Raw genomic sequence first — 21449 nt, 5'->3', positions numbered from 1 at the left:
TGAAACCCTTTTGCTCGCGGTAAGACCGCTTGGTTCCTTCCGCGGTAACACCGCTTCGAGAAGTGACGCTCTTGGACCGTGCATTCGGGGTCCTCGATTCTGGTTGCGCTGGAGGGAGAAGATCTCGGTGGGAGAGAACTTCACCGCTCACCATTGGTCGTAGACTGAGCGCACGCGCACTATTAGCACTCAGGAGCGTACACAAAATTTCGTAGAGCGTCGAATATAAAACAAAACATTTTCGGTATTTTCGATAAATAAATAAATTTTAACTTTGATTTAATTCGTTTCCGTCACAAGGTAAAAAAATTGTTTTTTAGATTATAGTCTTAAAAACAAAGTGAATGACCTAGCAAGGCTTCTTCACTCACTGGACGAATAAAATCTGATTTGAATTCAGTCATGCTGATTTAATCCTTTAATTAATTTCTTTTCGTATTTTTGTAATCCTGACTTGTAAATGGAAATGTAATCAACACGAAATGCAAAAATCATAAGAGTATATTAATAATGTAAAAGATACATTTATTTCGAAAGACAATTTTTTACAAGGCTCTCTTTAAGGCTATGTCCAAGTTGTGAAATGTAAACAAACCATAAGGTTACTAAACCAGCACTAAAATCGCAATTTTGCGACAGCCAATTCTCCCACAAAAAATAACATTTTTACACTTTCTTTACGAAAATGGAAAATTAGAGTATCGAAGTTTCCAAAAAAATCATTTTTGACTATGAGCAATAAAAAGCAATTAGTAAAATAACTAATTAAAATGACCTGTAAAAGAGCATTTTTGACGCGTCGCGAAAAATAAACTGTTTGAGTATATCAACCGCACTGACGATGAAGAAGTCTCATGTCAGCGATTGGACCTTCGACATGTGGAAGGGTAAATTTTTCCCTTTCTTCCTTGAAATTACAAGAGAAAGGGTAAAAACTTCTTCATCGTCCGTGCGGTTGATATAGTCAAACAGTTTAATTTTTCGCGACGTGAACTCTGTTGCTCGCTGCGCAAGAGCAGACCGTACCAAGGTCGCAATGACATCACCATGCAAAAAGGCACATTTTGTTTTTGACTGAAACTCAGTGGTTTTCTCATTTTTTCAGTTATTCAAAGTTTAGTAACCTAATTCGATACTTTAGTTCGCCATTTACATAAAGAAAATGTCAATTTATATTTATTTACGCAAATGGGAACTGCGAAAAAATGCTTCACTATTCGGTCTATAATGAAGCATTTTTTCGCTGTTCGCATTTGCGTAAATCAATATAAATTTACATTTTCTTTATGTAAATGGCGAACTAAAGTATCAAATTTGGTTACTAAACCTTGCACAACTGATAAAAATTAGAAAACAACTAAGTTTCATTCAAAAGAAAATGTGCACTTCTACATGGTGCTGTCAATGCATTCTTAGTACGGTCTGCGCAGGCGCAGAGAGCAACAGGGTCTCAGGTTGCGAAAAATTAAAGTGTTTGACTTTAAATCAAATCGTCCGCACGGACGATGAAGAAGTTTTTACCCTTTCTCTTGTAATTTCAAGGAGGAAAGGGAAAAATTTCCCTTTCCACATGTTGAAGGTCCAATCGCTGACATAAGACTTCTTCATCATCCGTGCGGTTGATATACTCAAACAGTTTATTTTTCGCGACGCGTCAAAAATGCTCTTTTACAGGTCATTTTAATTAGTTATTTTACTAATTGCTTTTTATTGCTCATAGCCAAACATGATATTTTTGGACATTTTGAAACTCTAATTTTCCATTTTTGTAGAGAAAGTGTAAAATTGTTATTTTTTGTGGGAGAATTGGCTGTCGAAAAATTGCGATTTTAGTGCTGGTATAGTAACCTTTTGGTTTGTTTACATTTCACAACTTGGACATAGCCTTAATAGCATTAAAAGTAGAAAATAAATTTTTTTAATGTAAATAAAATCTTTATATATAATAAAACTGAAAGCAGGAAATGTTGATAAAGAATATAAACAAAAAAAGAAATCGATTTAATCGAAAATTTAATAAAGAATTGATGGAAGAAATATTACAAACTTAATAAATTTTCGTAAATTTTAGGAGAATTAAAAGAAAAGTAAAATATTAACTACTTTTTTAAACTTCAATAAAAGTTTTATAGGTATTATATTGAAAGTTTTTTTTTCAGAAAAAAAGGTTCAAAACTCTTTTTAATTTCTTATAATTTTTCTATGTTTTTGCAAAACTTTCGCAAAATTGTTTGTTAGTAGAAATTTTATCGGATGTGGAAGAATAAAGAGATCGTAAACAAGAGACGAAGGTAGAAGGTTTGGTTTATTTTAAATCACCGAACTATTTAATTATTCGAATTCAAGAAAAAATTTTAATTTTAACGACTCTGCATAAAATTATAACTTTTACTAATTTTACTAAAAATTGTAGAGAAAAAATTATTGAATATTTAACTTTATTAATTTCTAATTTTATAAAATTAGATAAAAATTATTTTAAATTAAATTTTATTAATTTTCCAAAAATGTTTTAAGAATAAATTTTTTTTTGCAAAATTTACAACATTATGAATAACATTTTTTAAAATTATTTTATAACCAGATATATAGATAAAATTAATAAAAATTAAAATTATTATTTTATGTCAAAGACTAAGTTAATATAAATAGTTACAGAGAAAATTATTATTTCAAGTTAAATTTTACTAATTTTATAAAATTATAAAAGGATTGTTTTAAATTAAATTTGATTAATTTTACAAGAAAATTTAAGAAAATTTTCTTTTTTTGTACAATTTACGACTTTAAAAATAAGGATTAATTGTTAATTACGAGAATTTAACCGGTAATTAAGAGATAAATAGAGTTTAATGTTGATTTTCAAAAGTTCAAGTATACCTCTTAGAATAACTGACTTGATATTGATTTTACATTTGCTAATGTCCTAGCAAAGTAAACTGACTTGAGGTAAACGAACTTATTAGTCTAGTGACAAAACAAATAGCATGACGTTACGTCCATTTCCTCCAAGGCATATGCAAATTATTGTACCACAAGAAGTAAATATCTCTCTCACGTCAATGAGTACAATAAAAATAATGTAATTTACTATTTTGTTGATTCTATTTTATTATTTAGTAAATTCTGATTATCGTGATTTTTTTTCAAAGGATAAAAATATTTTTGCAAAAAGAAATTTTTGATCCGTAAAATAGTATTTAATTAATTAAGTAAATATAAATATATAAATTAAGCAATAATAAAAGTTATTTTTTAAGTGACAGAAAAAGTGCAGAGAATAATGTACTGACTACAAGCAATTTACAAGTGAAAAAATCGGTATAGGCCAGACATCTTCCATTGTTAAGTAGAAAGTGGTATTTTTATGGAAAAAAGTAACAAGAGAAGAAAAAAATTCATTTTTAATTGGAAAATGGTTATTAAATATTCGGACGAAATAAACTTTTCGAGTAGAAATGTTTCAGACAAAGGATTTTTAAACCAAAAAGAACTTTGAGACATGGAAGACAACCTCTGAAGTAGAACAAGTCGTTAATAGTCAGACGAAAATAAGTTTTTTCAGTATAAAAGGCACCTAATATGCAAACAAAATAAATTTCAAAAACCGCTGCCAAGTTGTATATTTTTTTTTATAATTTTGGTGCTCATTTCATGAACACTTTACTTCCTCATAGAGATAAAAATATTAGAAATATATGAATAACTTTTTATAAATATGGTAAAAGTAATTAAATTTTGGGTCAATCAATGTATTTTTAAATACTATACAAGATAATTACAATAATTTAATAGTTAAATAAAAATTTTCAAACAGAAAAGTTGAGAAAATGTAATTTTTAACAATTTTTGGTTTTTAAAATACCAATAATTTCGAAATTTATTGTCGAATTAGGTTCAAAAATAGGTCAATCGAAGCGTTTTTTAATGCTCTACAAGTTGATAACGATAATTTAAAAGTTACTTCTACGTTTTTCAACAAAATTTTCAAAAAAATCTTATTTTCCAAAATTTTTGATTTTTAAAAGTTTAATATCTCCGGTTAATATGGACGAAAAATGTTCAATTTGAGCTCAAAAGATGCGTCTAAAAAAACTCTACAAAATTATGGAAAAACATTTATAGGTGTCCTAACATTTTTTTAAAGTTATGGGCAAGAAACGTTTTTTTGCAAAATTGAAAATCAAAAAAAAATTTAGTTAAACTTTATTAATATATCTGAAAGTACTCTCACTTTATGTCCGCAGGTGAGATCTACAATTTAAAAAAAAAATTCAACCCAAAAGCTCTTCATGATTTCGAGATATGAAAATGTGATGTTTACAATACACACACACACACACACACACACACACACACACACCATACGGAATGACATTTTTTAAAAATGTCATTTTTGAACTCCTGAGGTCAAAAAATCGAACTCGAAAAATTTTGGTATTACAATACTTCCTCTATGAGGAAGTAATAGAATAGGAAGTTTATAGCAAGACAAAATTTTCTTTTTATGCAGAGCAAATATAAAGAAAATTTAACTTTTCGAATTGAAAAAACGTTCTAGTCAGACAAGAGTAAGTTTTTCAGTAGAAAAAGTCATTAATGTTCAGACGAAATGCAAAAAGAAATGCAGAAAGAATGCAACAGTTACAAAAAATTTTTTCTAAAGTAAAAAAGCTTTCAAGTAGATAAACTTTACTTCTTAAGTAGAAAATGTTGTTCAGTCAGACAAACTTGATTTTTGAAGGAAATTTGAAAAAACTCTTAAGTGAAAAAAGCTTTTAAGTAAGAGAAAATTGACAATTCAATTTAATTAAATATTTTCTCATTATTAGAAAAAATTGTTTTTTTTCAAAGAATTTTTCTTTAAAGAATTTAAATTCGAGAACAAAATTTTGAACTTAATTTTTTAATTAGAAAAAGTAATGAATAGTCCGACGAAATTCGATTTTTAAGAAGGAAAAGTGACAAAACTATTCTTTTTCAAAGATTTCGTTTGTTTAGTTAATTAATTTCCTATATATGTAACATAAAATTTTACACTTTACGAAGAAATATTTGTCTGGACAAACAAAGTACAATTTTTAATCAGTGAAATAAAGTTTTAATCTAATAAATAACTTGAAAATATAATTAAAAAGCCTAAAAGAAAAATTACAGCAGAAAAAAATTAAAAATGAATTTTTAAGTAAAAAAAGTAGTGAATATTCGGACGAAATTAGATTTTGTAGTTGATAAAGTGACAAAGCGAGAAAAGGAGATTTTTTTGGAATATAATTTTTAAGTCACATAAAGTTTAATTTTTAAGTAGTACAAGTCGTCCAGTTACACAAAGTAAATTTTCTATTCGAAAAAAGCTCTAAATTTGGGGGAAAAATTAAAATATAACCCCTTCGCAGTCCAGTTAAAAATTGCTTGTGTTCTAAAAACGGGCGGAAAAAAAAGTTTACAAAAAAATATGGTTTCATCATATATAAGGTTTTTCCAGTCGCTGAATTCGAATTTGAGATCAGTTTTTTAAAATTCAAAATGGCGGATCCAATATGGAGACCTAATATGGCGGATAATTTTAAAATTGATGCGTTTCAACGGAAATTCATTCCTCGGGGGTTTTCGGGGTCGCTGATTACGAATCAGATGTCAGATTTTCAAAATTCAAAATGGCGGATCCAACATGGCGGACGAGAAAATTAAAAATTCATCGGATTTGCTTAAAACTTGCTACTCAGGGGTTTTCGGGTTCGCTAATTACGAATATAATGTCAGATTTTAAAAATTCAAAATGGCGGATCCAACATGGCGGATAATGTCAAGATTGATGCAATTCGATTGAAATTCGTTTCTTGAAGGTTTTGGGGTCGCTGAATTCGAATTTGATGTTCCTTTTTTAAAAATCAAAATTGCGTATTCAATATGGCGACCTGCTTTTTTAAAAGTTAATGAATTTGAATTGAAAAAACCTAAAAAGATTAAGTAAACATTTTTGATAAAAATTCGTCAACATGCAGAAAATTTGGTCGCCATATTGAATCCGCAGTTTAGCATTTAGAAAAACGAACATCAAATTCTAATTCAGCTACCCCAAAAACCCCCAAAGAACGAATTTTGATCGAATAGCAATAATTTTGAAATTATCCGCCATATTGGATCCGCCATTTTGAATTTTGAAAAACGAATATCAAATTCGAGTTTATTAATAAAAAATCTAAATAGTAAAAGTAAAAACTAAAAAATTTAAACAGAATTTACCAGGGACTTTCAAGAAAAATTTGTGTCGTGTCCGTGTCTTGACACGACACAAACTACGTCTGGTGATTCGTGTCGTGTCTTGGCACGACACAAAGTTCACTTGGTAATTCGTGTCGTTTCAAGCTTGCAAGATTCTACACAGTGTTTGATGCGTGTTCTTAAAACGTGTCTTAACACGACACGAATTACCAAGTGAACTTTGTGTCGTGTCAAGACACGACACAAATTACCAAGAAAACTTTGTGTCGTGTCAAGACACGACACGAATTACCAGGCGTACTTTGTGTCGTGTCAAGGCATGATATGAATTTTCGTGTTTTTTCGTGTCCGTGTCGGTCCTGGAATTTACTAATAGCATAAATCTTTTATAAGTAGAAAAAGTCGCCATAGAGCAAGATGAAAGTCATAACAAATCCATAACAATTACTTTCTAAGTTTCTAAGTAAGAAATATCTGATAAAACACACTTTTTAAGTAGAAAACGTCTTCTAGACGCACAAAAATCGCACTTTTAACTTCTTAAAGTAAAAAATACTTGCATACAAGTACATAAGTTAATATTAACTGAGAATTTGATCTTCTGGGTATCAAACAAAGATAGGCAATCAAATCAATAAGTCCGAGAGACGAGAAATACCATTACGGTCCAAAACCAGTTTTTACAAAACAAAAATCCTCAGTGCAAAAGGTCTTTCACAGCTGACTCTCCTCTTGGTCGTGAATTTAAGACTTTTTACTATAGAAATACGAAGAAAAAATTCATCTTTCTTCACCTAAAAATATTTATTGTTATATTCTAGACTTTTAAATAAAAAAAATAACAAAAAAATGTTATTGAAATTATTAATTTATTTCCTTATTTATTTATTTAATTATAAACGGGCTTACAATTTAAAAATGCCCTTTTGTGCATTAGCACTAATTTATTAATTAACAATACTAATATTAATCAAATGAATAAACAGAAAGTTTTAAGTATTTGATGGTAAATTAACAAATTAACAATTTTATAATATAATACATTAAAAAATTAACAATTTGGTAATTTAATAAATTAACACATTGATAATTTACCAATTTATAAAAGTAAGAAATTAAAAAAAAATTGTAAAATTGAAGAATTAATAAACGAATAAATCAATAAATTAGTTTCTTATATTAAAAAAATAACTCTCTTTAACATATTAATGAACTGATATAATAACATTCTAACAAAACAAAAAATTAATGTATTAACCCCTTCAGTGTGTAGCTAAAATATAACAAAATGGTCCCAAAATGTGTAATACCTTCTTGTAAATAAATTTTCATGACAATAGGTACTAAGGGGTTTTTGGGGTCGCTGATTACGATTCCGGTGTTAGTTTTCAAAAATTCAAAATGGCGGATCCAAAATGGCGGACACGATTTTGAAAAATTCATTGGATTCGCTTAAAAATCGTTACTAGGGGATTTTCGTGGTCGCTGATTACGAATCTGACATTAGTTTTTTAAAATTCAAAATGGCGGATCCAAAATGGCGGACACGATTTTGAAAAATTCATTGAATACGCTTAAAATTCGTTATTCGGGGGTTTTCGGGGTCGCTGATTACGAATCTGTTATTAGCTTTTCAAAGTTTAAATGGTAAGAATTATTAAAAGAATTTATCCACTTTTAAAATTTTTCAAAATTTTTGGCGACCATTTTGGATGAAAAATTATTTGTTTTTAAAATCTTACTTCAGATTCGTGATCAGCGACCCCAAAAACCCCCGAGTAAAAATTTTTAAAAGAATTTATCCACTTTTGAAATTTTTCAAAATTTTTGGCGGCGATTTTGGATGAAAAATGATTTATTTTGAAAATCTGACTTCAGAATCGTGATCAGCGACCCCAAAAACCCTCGAGAAAGAATTTCTAAAAGAATTTATCCACTTTTGAAATTTTTCAAAATTTTTGGCGGCCATTTTGGATGAAAAATGATTTATTTTGAAAATCTGACTTCAGAATCGTGATCAGCGACCCCAAAAACCCCCGAGTAAAAATTTCTAAAAGAATTTATCCACTTTTGAAATTTTTCAAAATTTTTGGCGGCCATTTTGGATGAAAAATGATTTATTTTGAAAATCTGACTTCAGAATCGTAATCAGCGACCCCAAAAACCCCCGAGTAAAAATTTTTGCGAATATACGTTAAGATTTTTTCTTGTTCGGGCCATGACGTGTATACACGTCATCCACTGTTTGGGCCAGTTTTTTTCATGACGTGTATACACGTCATCCACAGTCAAGGGGTTAACAAATTAATAAAATATAAAATTAGGAAATGAAAAAAATTGAAATTAATAAAAAAAATTAACAAGATTAACAAAGGAATGAATTAATAAAATATTATAGTGTAATAAATTATTCAAATAATAAATTGATAATTGAAATAATTAAAGTAAAAATTTAATAAATTAATACATAAATAAATTAAATGATTAAATTAATTACTTCGTTTATTTGATTTGTATTTATTTATTTTTTTACTTATTTTTTATTTATTTTTATTTATTATTTAATAATTATGAACTAATTATTGGACTAGTTAATTAAGTGCAATTTTTCAATGATTATTGTTACTTTAAATAAATATAGATTACGAGCAACAATTGTTGTTCGTGAACTTTATCTGTGATTATTAAATGCAATGTTTACATTCTTCATTCACCTTTCGTAATAACAATTATATTCATTTCTATGAATGTAATTAAAATATGTTTCTTACAAATCGTGAACGATTTATTTTATTGCTTCGAGAAGTCAATTGCAATACTTGAATTAATTCCATATTCAAAATGAAGGTTAACAATCAATCATTATAAATGTTACATTTTACAATCAAAATAATTTTTTTTAAATTTTAGTTTATTTAAATTAGCTTAATTTGTTCAACTAATTCGATATAATAGATAGAATATCTTTGTCAGTAAAAAAAATTGTAATTGGATATTTTACAATTTTATTACTAATTAGTAATTAAAATTTTACAAACTGGAAATTTTCTAATTTAAAATTTGGTAATTGGAGAATTTCCAGAAATATGGAAAAATATGCGATTAATAAATTCTTTTAGTAGTGCACAACTTTGGAAAATTATAAAATTTTTATAATTAGCAACTTATTTTTCTAACTACTAATGAATTTCCAATTGTTATGTTTCATAATTTCCAGCAAATCTTCAATATTGTTAAATTTTTTCAATCACAAACAAATTTTCAATTGTCAAATTTTTATAACTGCCAACAAATTTTTAATTAAATTTTTTTAATTAGTAGGTAGTAATTTTTTAAGTATTCAATTATCACAATTTATTTTTAAGTCGTTATAAGTAGCAACAAATTTCCATTCAATTTTTTATAATTACGTGTAAATTCTCAATTGTTAATTTTTTATAATTAACAACAAATTTTCAATTGTTAAGTTTTCATAACTAGCGACAAATTTTGAATTAAATTTTTCTAATTAGCAATAAATTTTCAACTCTTAAATTTTTTTAATCATCCGCTTTTTTGCAATTATCAACGAATTTTCACACATTAAATTTTGACAATTGCAAAAGCAATATTAATTATTAACTTCATGACACTTAAAATGAAAAGAATTATAATTATTCTCGCGCGAAATAAAAAAAATCAAAACGAATTTTTACGAGAACTTTTGTAGAAGTTTTAAAAGTTTTGGAAGAATAGATTACTAATTAAGTAAACTTCTTGTTCCTTAATTAATAATAATAATTAAAAAAAAGAAAAAATTGCTGGCCTCTCCAGTGAAAAAGTTGAATTAAAGCCAAATTCCAATTCTACTTTAATTGCTTGCCCTTTCGTCATTAGTTTCTTTTCAAATGGAAATTCTTTATTATTCCTCCGAGTTCATTGTTCAAAAATATTGCAAAATTAATTTCATGACAAATTTTTCGGTATATGGAGAAAAAAAAAATATATTTCGTCTTTTATTTTACACATTTTTACACATACACGGAAAAAAAAGTACGTGAAATTTTCATTGACTCGGTACTTGACTTTTGGATACGACACAAAATACTAAAAACAGTCTAGTACTTTTGCATGAGAGTTTCAAAAGCAGTCAATGAAAATTTCTAGTACCTTGCTTGAGAATTTCAGTGACTTTCAAAAAAATTGTAAAATAAAAAAAATAATTTCCACTGGTTCACACAGTTTTTCTGAAATTCACTCATTCATTCACATATTTGGATAATTAATCACACAAACAAAGAACAATTATTGTATCACTTTTCGACGTTCATCAACACTTATGAACTAACCTATAACACACACATATATTCGCGTATAACTTAAATATAAACACACACTTAACACTTAAAAGTACGTATCGAATTGTTATTCTATACCACATGGTGAAATTTTTCACGACTTCTGAGATATGCTATTTCACTGAAAACTGAGACTTACATAACATTCTGTTTTGTGAGAAACACAAAATAAAAAATATTTTTTTGAAAGTCAATTCTTGATGACAAATATATATTAACACTATTTGTTTTTCATAAAATAATAGTATATTCACATCTGAAATTAACACAAATGGAAACAGACGATCAGCTGGCATTTACCTTGGGTAGAAACGCGCAACGAACACTGCGCATGCTCTACAGAATTTTCAAGCGCAGTCAACTAAAGGCGCTAGCACAGCTCCTACTGCCTGCCTGCCTGCAGGTTGACATGGTAACACATAAGAGTAAGAGAGTCAGAAAATTCAAATTAAATGTTTTTTCTCTCTCACTCTTATGGCGCCTGCCTGCGCAGGCAGGCAGTGAGGTGAGAGTGTACCTTAATCTTTCACGTACTTTATAAAACTGAACAAATGACTTTTCGTTAAAATTTAAAAAACACTGTTGCCCACACTAGTACTAGAATAACTCTAGGACTTTTCTATATTTTCTAATAAAAAGTATGATACAGCCTTGTATTTTGTGTCCTATCCAAAAGTCAAGCACTTTCAAGGAAGGATTCACGTACTTTTTTTTTCGTGTACAATTTATAATTTTTACCACATCATATACACAGTAGGAACTTTTTTTAATTGTTCCCTCACAAACTTTCATTTGGTAAAAGTAATATTTTTTTTTATTTTCCAAAATTGCCTCCTCGAAAAATAAAAACAATTCAGTTTATAAAGATAGTGAAAAATAAAAAAAATTATATTTTAAAATTTCTCTTTTATAAGTACATAAATGAAAAATTGATTTTAAAATTGTTTTTCAATTTTATTTTTTGTTCGATAAAAAGAGTCTCAAGTTATTTTTTCATAATTTTGATAGTTCTAAAGTTTATTTAGTTGTTTTTATATTTTTCAATTTATTATTTTAAAAAATTTACCAAATTTCTTTAATTGTCAAAAATGTTGTTTACAAATTTGAAACAACCATACAATTTTACGAACTTGTTCTTAAGGAAATTCTGAGTAAATCGTTTAATATTTCCCAACATTCTGTCTGAGGTTTTGAAGGTACACACATCAGGAATATTTACCACCAAAAACTTTGATGAATTTGCAAAGCGTTTCTTTTAGACAAATATTTATTTGTCAAAAATGGGCCTGTGGGGCAAACCGGTCATAGGATATTTTCATTATATCAGAGTTTCACGAAAATTATTATTAAATAAACTGTTTCTTTTATTAAAATATTTACTTACAATGAAAAATAATTATCTTCCAATGAGAATTGAACCCTTTAATATTGTTTCCCTGATAATGTCAAACATTTTTCTTTTGTGGCTGGTTTATCTCAGGGGGTCGGGCAAACCGGACAGTTTGCAAAACTTTTTAATGTTAACACAGCAACTAAACAATAAAAGATAAAGTATAGGTGTCTTTGGGAAAAAGTTACGCAATTAAATGATCTTTCAAACAAGCCATCGAAAAATAAAATCGGTTAATTCATTTAGTCACAAGATTAAATAACCCATTAGTATGGCCGGTTTACTCCACTCTCCCCTAGTTATAATAATATTTAATAAATTAACATTAATTAATTATTAGAAAATATTAAATATTTGTTACGAAAATGTTAGTATATTAAAAATAAAAAATTTTATTTTTTCTAATGTTTTAATGAAAGATTTATTTATGTTTCGCTTATTAAAAAAAATATTTGATTTGAATGAAATTGTTTCCATTTTTCTTACAGAAGAGTTTATTCTAATAAATGTTTGAAATTAAAATGAGGAAAATTTCTAAATAATAGATGAAAAAAATGTTTTCCTAAAAAATGTAAAGTGAATGGAAAAAAAATTGGTGGGAATTTATGAATTACTTATTATTATTATTAATTTTGATTTATATTTCAAACTGAAAATACAGATGTTTATTTGATTTCTAGAAAATTATTATATACGTTACAGTAAACGCCTTGTAATCGTTAATTTTTGAATTAAAATTATCTTCAAATGTAATTATTATCGACAATCATTGTCAGAGCCAAAAAAAGCTCCGTGATTTGCGAAAGCTGACCTGCGTAGTTATCTCTATTTTTAACTATAGGAAACTTGGTCGAGGCAATGAACGTCGACGCACGTGATTAAAGTTCTTGCAAAGAAGTATATTGTCTCGACATTGACGAGATTAAACAACAATTCGAAATTTTTATTTAAAACAAAATTTTTATTTAAATAGAAAATTATTTTTATTATTACCTAAAGAGAATGTTCGGAAAATTTTTTTATTATTAAATTAAATTTCTTTTCTTTGGGGGGGGATTTGTACAAAAAATTGAAATAATAATAGAAAAAAATATTTTCTCTGTGAGGAAAAGAAAAAAATAATAAAATGTTTTACAGAAATTTCTATTTATCTTTAATTAAAAAAATAGTACATTTTTTAAAATTTTGACTTTGATTTAAATGACAAATTTAAAAAATTATATTTTCTAAGGTAACGATCGTGCATCTTTTATAAATTGAATTATGTGCGCGCAGAAAAAATTCTAAACGAAAGAAGAAGAAAAAAACGTGCGAGAAACGTTGAGTAATTGGGCGAGAGACGTAGATCATGGCCCAAATACGAGCGACATGAATCTTGTGTCCGATAAATATTGCATCGAGAAAGGCGGAAGTATCATTTAACTCTTCTGATTTATTTGAAAATTTAACGCCAGTATCGATCCACAGTTGTTGAAAGCACACTGTTTAAAATTTTACCAAAACAAAAAACGCAAACTATTATTGTTTAGAGACAAACAAATTCATATTTTTATTAAAAAAAAATAAAAATAATAAATATTACCCCAAAGTTTTCAACGATTAGCAATTTTTATCTTCCTAAAATTATTAATCACAATTATGATTTAACTTCGTTTTTCTTTTTTATTAATAATACGAATTAAATTATAATTTTTAATTTAATAAGTATCAAATTTAAAGTAACGTATATATTTTTATTTTTTTTTTAAATTTATTTATTTTAATTTAGTTAGAAATAAATTTAATAAGTCTGCTTGTTTTTAATTTATACCCAAATTTTACTCTTTGTATTTTTTCACGTACTTTAATTTTTTTAAATTTTCATTTAATAAATAAATTTTATATTTTTAAATTATTTTTATTTTATACCTATATATTTTATTTTATATACGACCATGGCCCTTAAAATCAAGACAGAAAATTTTGAGTTTTTTTTAAAGGGATTATTTCTTCTGAATGTAATGAATGAAAATATAGATTGAATATAAAGGGATCGACGAACCTTAGGAGTAGTGAGTAATCCACCGATGTCACCTCATCAGGTGATTGACGAGAAACGATAAAATAGACACTGTTAATATTATAAACACTGTACACGATTACTTAGTTGTTTTAATTTTTTTTCTTTCCTTTTTTAAATCCGGTTTTCTAGCGACTGGTAGTTTCCTCGAAGGACAAGGTAAATAAGCGAGAAAGGATTTCTCCGTGTGTCTTGGACAGAGGATAGCGTGGCACTGATCACTTAATACCGACTAGCGATTTTTATTTAAAAAAAAAGACACGACGAACAAAGAAGAGCGCGTCAATAGAACAGCATTAACAATGAATGACAAGGTTACTTTCAACATCTGTAAACTATAACAACCAAATTTTTGCAGTGAAATTTTCATTCAGTTAATTTCCGATCCATTCACTGAACTTTATTACTTTTTTTTAATTATTTTTTTTGTTGATTCTTCAATGACAAATATTTATTAATTATTTATTAATAATTATTAATAATTACAACTAATTAATAATAATAAGAATTATTTAATCGTTATAACAATTACTTAAAAATAATTACAATTATTTATTAATAATTGCAATTACTTCATAACAATTATTGTTATTTATTAATAATGGTCATTGTTCGTTAATCTTCAAAATTAACTATAACAATAATTAATATTATATACTTAAAACTGTCTCATCTCGAGGTGACGTTTTGTATCGTGCTATCTCTAATTTGACAGATTGTGGTGTGAATAAAAAAATAAATTACGGTACTAAAAATAATTATTACATTCAAAACAATTATTTTTTCATATTTTAAGAGAGACTTTTTACCATAATAAAATATAAAAATTTAGTGTGAATTAATAAAATTTAACCACTTAAATGCATTTAGAAAACAGCTAATACATTAACCCTACTTTTTGACAGCACGATACAAAGCATCACCTGAAGATAGGATTGTTCTAAATATTACCAGAAGGTAGGACTGTGTCACATTGAAGTATCGATATTATGTTATAATTTTTTATTTTTATTTTATAATAAATTCAAATAAATATTAATTGATTTTTATTTAACTATTTACTTTTTTATTCCAATTTAAACGGGCAAAAAGCAAATTATTTACAAAGTACTAATTACAATAACTATTTTAGTATATTTAATTTATGTTAAAAAACGTCATTGAGAAAAAAAAATTTGGCAAATTTTTTTCCTTTTTCTAAAAAATTAACTTTGTAACGAAAATTGAAATGACAAATTGAAATCATCAGAATTTTTTTCATTTCATTTTGTATTAGAAAAGGAAAAAAAATATTAGCGAAATTCTTATTTTTCATCACATTTTTTGTTCAAAATTCTGTTTTTTTAAAGGAAAAAACAACTATTTACTGTACTGTACTTACTATACTTTCTATTTCTCAATTACAATTTTTTTTAAATAGAATTTAAAGATTTCTTAAAAATAAAAAAACAGAATGATTATAAATTTGATTTATTAATTAATTATAACAAAATTTTTAGTTCTTTTTGGAACATAAGGAAAACAATTATATTTTCTAATCTCGATTAATCACTTTTTTTAACAAAACTGTGAATAATTTTTTAAAAATAGGGGAGGTGGGAGCAAAGCGACGCAGTAAACATTTCTCGAGTACAATAACATTTAATTTGTTAAAAAAATAATTTTTGATTACACCTTTTTAACCTTCATAATTGGTGGCACAACAAATTTTATTTTATTAACTTACAAGCGTTTGACAATTAATAATGTGTTTTTGACCTCTGGGCATTTCGTTTTTCGTGATAACAGAAATCAAATTTTTACTACTTATTTTTGTTTTTTAGAATTAATAGTAAGTGTTTTTGTAAGACAATTGGTTTGAATGCAAGTAATTTTGAGTGCGTCGCTTCGCCCCACTATTTTCGTGGTCAGGAAATTGTTTATAACTTTTATCAGGTTTAGTCTATCAATAAACTATACATTAACAAAAGTTGCGTTATGTCTTGATACGTCATATCATACAAGTTAGAACTCAAAATATAATCGGAATTAGAAAATATTTTAAAATAAAGAAAAGTGCGTCGCTTCGCCTTCACCTCCCCTAAGTAAAAAGCTTGCAAATATAGTGGCGCGAAATTCAAATAATATAAATATATAATTAAAGTCAGATGTTAATTGAAAGATTGTAACTATCCGACAGATGGTAAGAAAAAAGTTTCTCGTAAACGACATGAAGTTGAAGAATGTTTATGAATCAGGTACATAATTTTTTCTATTACTAGTCTATAAATAATTCAAGAAAAAAAATTTTTAATTTATTTTTTAAAGTGTCAAGAATAGAATAAAAAAAAATTTAATTTCGAATCTTGGAAATTTTTTCAAAGAGAATATTTAATGACAATTTACCTTTAGTGACAGTATTACGCACAAGTGTTAAACGGGTTGCCTATCTTACCTGAACATTTATAGTCAATACACATAAATTTATTTATATATTTTAAAAAATACAGAATAAGAAAGGGCAGTTCCATACGAAAAGCAAATGGTGGATCACCGATTTTTTTTAAAGTTTGTAATTTTGTAGTACTTGGGGTACTAAATAACTGTGCCAAACAGTTTTGCAAAAAAAAATTTTTTTTGCAAAAAATTTGAAAAATCGGAAACTGAAAAAAATGACTTTTTTTGAGAATTTTTATTTCGAAAACTATTGATTCTATAAGAAAAAGTCATTTATTCAAAATAGTCGAGAAAATGTCAATTTTTTATAATTTAAAAAAAAGTTAAGAAAAATTAATTTTTTAATAATTTGTTTAAACAATAATTTTTTATTGTTAAAAAAAAGTAAAGGACATCATGGAATTTTCTAGAAAAATTATTTTCTCAAAATTTGAACCTTCCTTAATAAGTGGTTAAATTTTTAAAGAAGTGATTTTTGATGTTTTTGAGAAAAAAATTTTTGAAGTTTGCGCTACGAGTTTTTGTGCGTTGCGCTAACTAAGCAGCGCCTATGTAATTGTATTTTAAAAGATGATATGACCTTTACTGCTCGCCCCTAATTCATTTATTAATTATATACGTATATATTATTATTATAAACATTATAACAATATATTTTTAACTTTTTTATAAACATTATTTTCCTTTTTTAACCCATTAATGCCCATGGGCACAGGAACGCATATATAAAAAGTAACTATTGGGATCCTGGCATAGGGTCTAATAATAATTTTTGACGTTAAAAATTAAAAAAAAATTTTTTTTTAACAATTTGTCATAAACAAATAAAGAAAAATTGATTTTCATAAAAAACTGATAGCGCCATTCGATTCAACGCAAAAAACTACTACGAGAACGTATATTACATAATTTAAAAAAAAAGAAAAATTGTAGTAAAAATGTTATTAACAATCAGTCTGTATTTATACTGTATGAGGTAGAAGGATCGTTTTTGAAGTTAAACATTTTTTTAAACAAAATTAGTTTATTTAGGAGAGTTTATGACGTTAAAAATTTTTTAAACAAAATTTTTACCTGAAAAACGATCCTTCTACCTCATACAGAATAAATGCAGGCTAATTGTTTTTAACATTTTTACAACAATATGCCTTTTTTTAAAAATTATGTAGGTAATATACGTTCTCGTAGTAGTCTTTTGCGTCGAATCGAATGGCGCTATCAGTTTTTTATGAAAATCAATTTTTCTTCATTTGCTTATAACAAATTGTTTAAAAAAATTTTTTTTTAATTTTTAACGTCAAAAATTATTATTATGATCCTATGCCAGGATCCCAATAGTTACTTTTTATATATGCGTTCCTGTGCCCATGACTATTAATGGGTTAAAAAAGGAAAATAATGTTTATAAAAAAGTTAAAAATATATTGTTAAACTGTTTATAATAATAATATATACGTATATAATTAATAAATGTATTAGGGGCGAGCAGTAAAGGTCATATCATCTTTTAAAATACACTGATATAGGCGCTGCTTAGTTAGGGCAACGCACAAAAACTCGTACCGCAAACTTCAAAAATTTTTTTCTCAAAAACATCAAAAATCACTTCTTTAAAAATTTAATCAAATTTTGAGAAAATAATTTTTCTAGAAAATTCCATGATGTCCTTTGCTTTTTTATTAACAATAAAAAATTATTGTTTAAACAAATTATTTTCTCTACATTTTCTCTACAATTTTGAATAAATGACTTTTTCTTGTAGAATCAATAGTTTTCGAAATAAAAATTCTCAAAAAAGTCATTTTTTTCAGTTTCCGATTTTTCAAATCTAAATATCTTGCAAAAAAATTTTATTTTTTTGCCAAACTGTTTGGCACAGTTATTTAGTACCCCAAGTACTACAAAATTACAAACTTTAAGAAAAATCGGTGATCCACCATTTGCTTTTCGTATGGAACTGCCCGAAAACAAAGAAAATAAAGTAAAAAATTTATAATTGTAATAAGTCGTTGAAATAATTTTTTATTAGTTACTCACAAGAAGAATATATTAGAGCTGTGCAAAATTCGATTCGAACCGAGTTTTGTTCGGTTTTGGGGCGCCGAAATGTCGAATGTCGAATGTCGGTTTTTCGACATTCGAACTGGACTGACTCGAATATCGAAAATGCGACATTCGAACTAGGCGATTGAAATGTCGAATTTTAGAATTCGACATTTTAGCGTTCCAAAACCGAACAAAACTCGGTTCGGTTCGAATTTTGTAGTAACTCGAATGTCGAATTTTCGACATTCGAACTAGGCGAAAAAATTCGAACAGTTCGGTTCGAATTATTTTGCACATCTCTAGAATATATATTTAAAAATTTTAGTTATTAATAGTTTAAGTATTTGAATTAGTAGTAATTTAATGAATTAGTAAGTTCCGTAATTGTTTTTTGGAATAATTAAATTTTTTTAAATACAGTAAAAAATTACTTAAAATGTTTTTAATATTAGAATTTTAAATTTAATTTAAAAAAAAGATTTATCAAAATTTAGTAATTAAAGAGAAAAGAATCAAAAAATGACATTTGATTAATAAAAGAAGACAAGTTTTCGTACATTTGTCACCATAATTTTCAAAAGAGCAAAAATATTCTTGTCAAATCATAAAATCTGACTTAGATCATATTTTCCAATTCGCTGAACTAGAAAATCAATCATGATATAACGTATTCATAGTACGGAGAATTTTTCCCTTTTTTATGACATGTAACACGACCTTAATTACTAGGAAAAATTATATATTCATTATACATATTGTACACTAAAATATACAATTCAAATTAATTTTATTTATATTGTATTATTTTTATTTCCTTTCATTTAATTTATAATAATAATAATAATAATAATTGTTGTAGTTTTTTATTTTTATTATTATTATTATTATTATAAAATTATCCTTATTGCCATTGCTGACTATTTTTTATAATAAAATATTTTAATATTTACTTAAACCAAGAAGGCTAGAGACAGGAGGTGAAACTTTGGTAGTGGGGATGAGTCAAAAGCCTTTCATTAACCAGGCGTTTTTCGTTTCGAAAAGTCGCCGGCGCGGTGCTTCTGCCCATCACTCACACATTCAAATTCTTGTATACCATATGTTTTACATATGTGTATGATATGATTTTAATTACGTGTGTAGCTGCGCAGAAGTCCGTGTGGTCTATTGCGGCGAAAACTTTTTTTGAAAGTAAACGCCTGACCATACATCAGCTGAGCGACTCAGCATTGCCATACCCCCACTACCAAAGTTTTACCTCCTGTCTCTAGTCTTCTTGACTTAAACCCTAAATCAAACGGCAAAGTTTATTAATAAAAAATGTTCTTCGTGTTGATTAATATTATAAACTTTCAAGTTACGAATTCATGTTGCACTCTATTAACACATAAATAATAGAAAGCATGCCCTAATGGTAGCAAAGTCAGTGCATTGTACATTAAATTTTACTAAAGCTGTGCACTTTCGATAAATTTTAATATTACAATATTTTTAAATACCTACACAAAAGAGCTATTCAAAGTATTCTTTATTTATTAATTAAAAAAATTTATTATTATTTTTCAAAATAGGACATCCTTTTTTAATTAATCTAAACTTTTAATTGACAAAATTCTTCTTTTTTAAAAATGATTATATTTAATCATAATTATAATTATTATAGATATGTATTATTTTCGGTTCCTTTGAGTGGAAACTAAATTAACTTTATATTATAACATATGTTACATATCTCCTCTCTCGTCAAGTTTCAGAATTTCGGTGAACTTTCAAGGTGGTCAAACGTGTTTAACAGAATTCTGATCCCCAAGTGATCATGGTTCTGTTCTGTTAGCTTTCATAGTCTCTAAACTACAACATTTTGAGCTTTACACGTTTCACTGCCTTCCGAGCCCTCTCGAGCGTAATTTCAAAATCATTATTTCATAATTTCATGTCTTCATCATTTTCCAAGGACACTAATTCTCCAAATTTGTCAGAAATGAAATTTACTTTCCTATCAAATTTATTCAAATATTAATAAATAATAATAATTATTGTTTGTCCTTAGAAAAATTGTGTTCTTATTTTTTTTTATTTGAGAGCATATGACTGAAAATGTGACTTGAAAATAATTCAAAAATAAATTATAATAAAACACTTTGAAATCGGTAAAGAAGAGAAATTGATTAGAAGTGACCGTTACAACTGATAATTTTAAAGTAATTTGTAATAATTAATTTTAAAAATATTAAAACTTTTGCACATCACTGCCCTTCTTTATCGTTTTTCAGACTTTCGTAAAAAATTTCAGCTCAATTTATTAAATATTTAACTCCTTGGCTGTCAACGAGATTTCCACTGTTTGAGCCAAAAGTGTGTTGAAAAAATTTTTAATGGATTTTTATGAAACTTGGTACCCTAAGGTTTCTGGGGTCGCTGATTACGAATCTGACATCAGTTTTTCGAAATTCAAAATGGCGGATCCAAGGTAGCAAAATTTTTTCAAAATTCGTTGAATTTGCTTGAAACTTGGTACTCGGGGGTTTTAAGGGTCGCTGATTACGAATCTAACATTAGTTTTCCAAAATTCAAAATGGCGGATCCAATATGGCGGATAACTAAATAAAAAATTGATCAGATTTGGCTTGAAACTGAATACTTGGGGATTTTCAGGTTCGCTGATTTCGAATATGAAATCAGTTTTTTAAAATTCAAAATATCTGGTTCAATATGGCGGAAAATTTTTTAAAATTTATTGAATTTGTTTGAAATTGGTTAATCTGACATCAGTATGATAATTTTTGGTGAAATCAAATTTCGTTAAATACTCTGAAAAACTAATGTCAGCTTCGTAATCAGCGACCCTAAAAACCCCGAGTATTCAGTTTTAAGCCATTACAATTAATTTTTTATTTTGTCGTCCGCCATATTGGATCCGCTATTTTGAATTTTGGAAAACTAATGTTAGATTCGT

The 21449-nt window shown here is 26.8% G+C and overlaps 1 protein-coding gene across 1 annotated transcript in view; it reads right to left on the bottom strand.

The window, feature by feature from the left end:
* Positions 1-14227, bottom strand: part of LOC122498918 (sodium-coupled monocarboxylate transporter 1) — a 178055-nt gene extending 163828 nt beyond the window's left edge. Inside the window, exon 1 of the mRNA XM_043606920.1 lies at positions 13994-14227. The gene's annotated coding sequence lies outside the window, so the exon portion shown is untranslated. The remainder of the gene's footprint in view (positions 1-13993) is intronic.
* Positions 14228-21449: the final 7222 nt, after the last annotated feature.

The sequence above is a fragment of the Leptopilina heterotoma genome, unplaced genomic scaffold (assembly GCF_015476425.1).
Source record: "Leptopilina heterotoma isolate Lh14 unplaced genomic scaffold, ASM1547642v1 Lhet_161, whole genome shotgun sequence".
Classification (NCBI taxonomy): domain Eukaryota; kingdom Metazoa; phylum Arthropoda; class Insecta; order Hymenoptera; family Figitidae; genus Leptopilina; species Leptopilina heterotoma.
Note: the sequence above shows the minus strand (reverse complement) of the source record. Positions and strands in the feature narration are given on the sequence as shown.